This window comes from Brassica oleracea, chromosome C4, assembly GCF_000695525.1.
Source record: "Brassica oleracea var. oleracea cultivar TO1000 chromosome C4, BOL, whole genome shotgun sequence".
Lineage (NCBI taxonomy): Eukaryota > Viridiplantae > Streptophyta > Magnoliopsida > Brassicales > Brassicaceae > Brassica > Brassica oleracea.
The window spans coordinates 27,603,485-27,611,055 of record NC_027751.1 but is presented as its reverse complement, the minus strand read 5'-3'; the positions used below and the strand labels follow the sequence as shown (position 1 = coordinate 27,611,055).

The following is a 7,571-nucleotide window of genomic DNA, read 5'->3' as shown; positions in this document are numbered from 1 at the left end:
TTCAAAAATGTTAATATGGAGTTTCTGATAATATCAAAAATTGTGTATTTTTTGTCAGCCAAAAATTATGCATTTATAGGTTAATTATACTTAAAACGTTTTTAATAGAATGCATCCATGTTTTTATCTCTCTTCTCATTGAGCAACGTAAAGCAATTGTTGCATAATCCTTAACTACGCAGACACGTTGATTACATCGTTACCTAACTCCAAGACTACTAATCCTTTACCAGCTGGTCATATGCTCCCTCTGACTCGCAACTTCACTTATACTAAAACGTGGTTTATTGTAATTTGATACAACTTTCTACATTTTAGAAAATGTTTTCGACTTTGAAAACAATTAATCAGCAAACACTTTTACATGTTTTCCTCGAAGATTCAGATCACATACAATATAACATAACAATTGAAATTTCATACTACACATCTCTCGCTGTACACTACATAACATTCCAAAGAAAAAGACTAAATTAAAACCATAAACAATTTATAATATTTATTTTTCTCGACTGATCTACATGATCCTTCTCACAATACAAAGCAGCAGCCATGACAGCACTTGAAAGCTCCGACTAAAGAAACCCACAACAGCTAATTGGTCTTCTTGGGATCATTCAAAACAAACTCTGCATACAGATCCTTCAACGCAATCACCACCGTTGTTATCAACAGTCCCATTATTCCTCCCTCCAATAAAACAAACACCAAAAAAGACATTATAACATCTCCAACATAAAATTCTTGAAGATCCAATCTTTATTTTGTTACCTCGAGAGTAGAAGGAAACATAGTCCGTCCACCGATAAAGGGGATGTATATTGTATAGCCTAACGATAGCCAAGCGAGACATCCTTGGAAGAATGCGATCTCCGCTGTGGCTAAAAGGACACCAGAGATGGCTAAAGCCCAGGACTTCATCGCATCTGACGCTAGCGGAGGGATTGATCGGGAGCATGTTCATGAATTGCTCAGTCTTACCGCCTGATTCTGATGTGATTAGAATGTTCATAACCGAACTGACAACAATTAGCTGAGACACAAAGTTGAATAACTCAGTAGCTCCCAAGATGATGGAGTTTCCTATAGAGAAACTGTTGCTACAACTAAGCAAGGTAGTTGAAAAAGGTTACCTGAAGTCCGCCATGCCCATAATGGACTGCATTGAGTGCTGCTTTAAGCAAATGAGTTGTAGTAGTGCTGTTCCGTGAGATTTTTCTGCACCATTTCAATGTGTCAAAAACATGTATCGCTGAAGGAACAAACAGTAATAGAAAGATGGACACTTTAATAATGTGATGAATTCTACGGGGTAACAGATTAGCTTTATCGGAACAGACTTACTATATCTCATTCAATACGGAGATTGTTGAAGTTGCCGCTGTATAGCTCTCATCCCAACCGTAAAGCTGCTTTTCGCAACAAAAAGAAGATAAAACACGCTTCAAGTAAGCGAGAACTTATGAACTTATTACCAATCTAGAGCTTGGAGATACTTTTCCAATCATTACAAAGAATATAATTGGCAAAGAAGCAACACTAAAAGCTAACTGGAACATCACAAACTCATTGCATCAAGGTGAACCAAAAAAATCAACATGATCTAGGATTTTTTATCAATTAGTCTACTAATAGGAGAACATAACATATATTAATCTTCATGATGGTTTTCTAGAATAAAACCAACAAACTTACTTGTTTGAGTAAAATGGACCATGGGAAAAAAAACTCCAATACCAGTAAAATAAGGTCTAAACATACCATTGCAAAAGCTTCGGTGAATAATTCTCTCTTCATGGCAGCCCTGTAGAACAAAAAGAAGAGAGGCATAAATATCTAATGTGTTCACTATATGTAATAACATACTCTTAAGAGATTAGATTACCAGGAGCTCACCATACACAAATCTCACTGTATCTGAATAAATTAAATTTTAGATGACCACGACAATACATAAGGAAGTATGAAGATGAGGATAAACACCTGATCTTCGAGTGATTTTGGATTATTGGTAGATCTTGCAAAAAAAAAAATACTCAAAAAAATCATATAAAACGTTGAGCTTTTCAGAAACAAAATAACATTGAAATTCTTACCAATCTATTCTGGTTCTCTTTGGATGGGAGACGATATAAATAGGACAGTGAGGGGAATTCTTAATATGATAGGGTTGTTTCAGATTCCATATAGCATCTGTTTTTTTTTTTTTGAAACACTTTTTTTTTTTTTTTTGAAACACCCATATAGCATCTGTTTAAGTAGGAGAAGGTGGAGTGTTAAAGGTTGTGGAGATTTATGATTGGTCGGTGTTCGAAACCGCCGATGACTATCGATTGAATTCGAGATTTGTGTGTCGATTGATTTGGAAGAGGAAAAAAATCTTAACGTAGGAAGAGTTACAGGTTGGTGGAAGACGAAAAGATGGATGAATTTAGGCTTTTGCGTAAGAAGTGTTGCGTATATTTTTGTTTGTTTCTTTTGTTGTATTAATATTGTCATACGTGGAATGTCTTGTTTGTTTTATATAAATGATGTGGCACTAAACTGCATTCTGATAGGCTGATTTAATTTGCATGCTTGGATAGCCTAGCTGATGCTCATATATATTTCCCTTTTACTTATTGTTTGATCTTACATATGAAATGTTACAAAAAATATAAGAGTATCTTATGGATAAAAAACATACTTTCCAACATATAAAAAATTGTAGCTTCTTAAGGTATCATAAAGTGGCTAGCAAAATTCGAACTCACAAGATATTATCTCTTTATAAATATCAAAAAAATTATGTTATAAGATTTTAAAAATTATTTTGGAAACATCATAAATGTAAGTGGCTATCATAAATTCTCATTCAAATGCATATTAAACTTCTAATTTCATCTTATTTTTTTCAAGTTGGTATTTAGTTCATATGATCATTGTTAAATATCACATGAGATGGTTCGATGGACAACCTTTTATTTGGATCATTTTTATAATGCTAGACATCATGCAAATTTTGGTTTTATGTTCATGAAACGATGTTATCAAAATCAAATTATTGATTAGACCTTACTAATCAATGTCTAAAAATATCCAAGAAGAAGTGTAGAAAATTGAAATACCTAGAAGCAAGACAAAAAAAGTTGGTCTTGTATGGTTATGCTTTTGTGAAATCGGTAAGGATGTTCTTTGCACAAAGGCTGTTCATAAGTATAATGTTAACAGTTTTGTCTAGTAAATTATGAGCTTTGATTGTTCGTCTTAATCAAAATTGTATTCCAATATATGACAAGATTTCGGGAACGGAATTGTGATCAGTTGACTACTTTTGCCCTAAAGATGTTAATGCTTTTACTAAAGGTAAAAATGAAAATCAAGTGATTATATGCGGAGATATACCCAACTAATGGAATTTGGAAGTCTTATTATTGATGAATCATATATATAAGTTTCAATCTTCATTTATTGGTTAGTTTGAAAATTTAATTTTAAATCGTAAAATAAATTTATATTTAATCTATTAATCTACATGATTACAGAATTTTATAACTGATTTTTTGAAAGTAATTAACCACACAGCAAGACCTCCAATCCTATTATCTCAAAATGAAATCATGTTACTTTATTAGTTTTGATTACATAAATCAACGATTACTGCATTTAATTTCATAATTTACTTACCTTTTAATAAAGCAACTTTCATTACTATAGCGATCATCTTTTCCTTTTCATAAAAATTTTAAACTTGTTTCATCTTACTTTTAGATGATTACGACATTTTTTTACCACATCATTGTTGCAAAAGGATGAGATATGGATTGCTCAAAAAATAGATGAGACACGAATGATTGAAAAGAGAATTTGAATACACTATGGGTCTACCATTTTCTTGGTTACGCGGTAGTTTGAAGAGAGCAGAGCTAGAAGAAGAGGGTGAATACAATCAATCTAGACTACAACCTTTTCCTTTCATGTCAGTATGCCTAGAATGACCAACATCTTCTCGCTTAACCACATATTTAGTCAAAATTGAACAGCAGAAGCAAGTAGGCTACTCCTAATACGAGCGAGTATTGCCACTTCATCTTACCCAATTTCTCACTGGGATATTTGAAAAAGAGCGAATAACAGCCAAAATTGAATCAGAAGCTCCAAACAAATTTTCAAATCTGTACAACTTCACGAAACTGGTAAGGTCGATATGATAAGAGAGAAAGAATCCAACCGTGTAGCGGTACGTTCCACTCGTGACGTTTCTTTAAAAATGTAGACAACTGCATAAAACTAACCAAGACTAACATAAAGGATAGAAACTTACAAATCATGAAGATATGCATGGAGCAATTCTCCACTTCTGTAGCAATATTAAAATCCACCGGTTGAAGAACCAGTGGAAAAATGCTCGGCCATAGGTATACCATGACGACACTCATAGTGAAAAGTTTGGCGTCGTTATGCATACTACCGTCATCAACATGCACGAGAAAATGCTACACCGGACACTAATGAGAGAACAAGGAGGGCAGTTCCGTCCGACATAAGACATGCTACTGGAGCTGCAACCCAACTTACTAGCAGCATCTCAACACCGTCCCGAACAGCTCACAAACTATTAATTTATTGTTCTCAACTAAGGAGAAATAAATTAATAATTTTAAATTTTAGATATGAAAATATATTGTTATTTCTGAAGATAAATACCTATATTATTATTATTTTTTGTTCGGACTATGTTTTATATATATATATATATATTTCTTATAAACTTTTTATTGATGTTGTTTTATAAAATATGACTAAAACTAAAATTAAAAGGGTTATATATAATTTTATATGTTTCATAGATATTTCCTTTTTATTATTTATGTAAAATTAAAAATAAACATAAATAAACATTAAAAAGTAAACAAAAAATTATTAAGAAAAAGGGAAATAAAATAATTTTAGTAATAACAATATGTATACTTTACCATTCATTAAGGTTAAATTTGTAATAATCACTCAAAATATTAAAGTTTTTTATAGATAATTTTTATTTGTGTTATTTTATTAAAATGTGAAGAAAATAAAAATAAAATTCGATATATATAAATTTTATATGTTTTATAGATATTTCTTTTTTTTTATGTGGATTTTGAGGGAAAAATAAAATTAAAAACTCAGTTAAAAATGTTTTAAGAAGAAATGTTTATACAGTAATTATGCCTAATTTATAAGGGGAAATTTTATGTTTACTATTTTTATGTTACCACTTTTCATCTTTACCACCACTAAAGAGACATTTTCAAAAATATATTTTTTATTAAGTGGCAAAAGACCCTTACAATCTTGTTATCTATATATATAATAAATTCTTATTTAAATAAATAAATAAATAATTTTTTAAAAAAATATTATTTTAAAATTCGAACTTTAGTTTTAACATAATAATTTTCTGTGATTCGGAATCCACTCGATTGAAGTTGATTCTGGCTTGAGCTTGTTACCTTGTTTTCTAATTATACTTTTTCAAATTCGAACTTTTTATAAATTTTTTTTTTGAATTTTTTTTTATTTTTTTTATTTTTTCAAAATTTCTTTTTGAAAATCGCAATTATTTCAAAAAAAATTATATTTTTTAAGTATTTAATTATATATTTATTAGAATCCTAAATTTCACATTCCAAAAACCCTACCTCACCCCTCAACTCTAAACCCTAAATCTATATTAGTTAACCTTAAGGGTATAAGTGTCATTTACCTTTCATTAAAAGTGAAGGTAAAAATGATTAGTGTAAACATGAGAAGTGGTACTATAAATGTGGTATTTGTGACAATCTTATATATTAAATTAGAAATCATGACTTCTTTCATGTGTGATTTTTTTTTAATTTGGATCATCACTTTGAAATCTTATTAAATGTATTTTATTAAGACTAATAATACATAGAATCTTTAAAATACTTTAATCATAATATCTTTTAATATCTTTTCATTTTAAATATAAATATATTTATTTTAAAATTCTAACCAATCTGTTTTAAAAGATTTTTACCAGATCTTCATTTTTGAAATTATATTTAAATATTTTCACTAATTTCGAAATTAGTTTGAAGTATTATTATACATTAATAATCAGTAAACGTTTATAAAATGAAAAATAAAAAATTCTGTAATATTTTATATATTATATAATCATAATCAATCATATTAAAAGAAAATTATTATATTGAGCTAAATATAATAAAATTGTATTAAATTTATAAATTTAATTTTCGTAAGTGTAAAATATTTATGTTCAAAAATAAAATCTAATATGTTGGTAAGATGGCAAACTATATAATACATGTATAAAAATTAACATGTATTTCTTTAAAGCTTATAATATAAAATCTTTGTAACTACTTTAATCATAATATATTTTCATTTTAAATATAATATATATTATTATTATGTTTTAAAAATTCTAATAAATCTGTGTAAATATATTTAACAATAATTTAATGTATTTTAAGTTATCATTTATAAAATGAAAAATAAATAAATTATATCCTATTTTATCTACTTTATAGTCATGATCATGTTAAAATACAATTATTGTACTTAAATAAATATGATAAAAGTATATTTAATTGATAAATTTATAAATTTTATTTTCATAAATATAAACTGTTTATTTTAAAAATCTAATATGATGATAGAACGGCTTAGAATTAGCAAACTATATAATACATGTCTAAAAATTAACACATCTTAGACTTTTGTATATACAATAATATATTATTTAAAATGAATAAGCATAAAAAAATATTAGTAAAAATAAATACAGCTTTGAAACAGAGGTTAGAATTTAGCATAAATTAAATATAAAATAATTTTCAAATATGTTTTCTCATAAATATATTAATTTCCTTAATAACTAAATGCAAATACAATAAGATAAAAATATAATAAGAATTGACAAATAAGTACGGTTTTAAACAATTGATTAATTAAAACATGTAAATTATAAAATTATTGTATTTGAAATAGTTATATAAACATTTAATTGTATGATTAACGTTAAAAATATATACCATTAATGTTTAAAAACAATAATTTATGTATAGAAAAGTGAAAACAAACACCCGGGCGGTTGCGCAGATCAAAATTTAGTTTCCCAATTTATAATTCATCAAGTTTAACTTCGTAACTCGCTACTCTAAAAATTAACGTGGAAGGGACATGCGAGAAACTGTTTTTCTTTGTCATCACACTGGAGAAACTTATGTCAAAGCATTCTTTTTTTTTTTATGTCAAAGCACTCATTGACTTTCAATAGCTAAGCGGCCTGGGCGTTTGGGTCTTCGTGTCGGATTCGGACCGGTTCCTTTCGGGTCCGGGTCTTTTCGGGTCCTAAATATTTAGACCCAATAGGCATTTAGAAATTTTCGGTTCGAGTTCGGGTCTGTTCTTCTCGGGTCCGGGTCGGTTCGGGTCTATAATTAAAATACCCATAAAATATCCGTAATTTTTCGGGTCCATATTGGGTCCGGGTCGGGTTCGGGTATTTAAGATCTGAAAAAGACATGATATACTCAATTCCATCAACTTTAGTTGAATATTTG

At 28.7% G+C, this 7,571-nt stretch overlaps 1 long non-coding RNA gene across 2 annotated transcripts; it reads right to left on the bottom strand.

Annotated features, from left to right (window-relative positions):
* Nucleotides 1-378: 378 nt before the first annotated feature.
* On the bottom strand, nt 379-2,438 carry LOC106340503. 2 transcript variants are annotated; one of them, XR_001269423.1, is made up of 7 exons: nt 2,097-2,438; nt 1,897-2,017; nt 1,762-1,804; nt 1,345-1,409; nt 1,134-1,218; nt 772-1,033; nt 379-690 (listed from the first exon to the last, which is right to left on the bottom strand). It is a non-coding gene; the product is annotated as an uncharacterized LOC106340503 (long non-coding RNA). The 2 variants fall into 2 exon arrangements; XR_001269424.1 differs by having other exon boundaries at nt 772-990.
* Nucleotides 2,439-7,571: the final 5,133 nt, after the last annotated feature.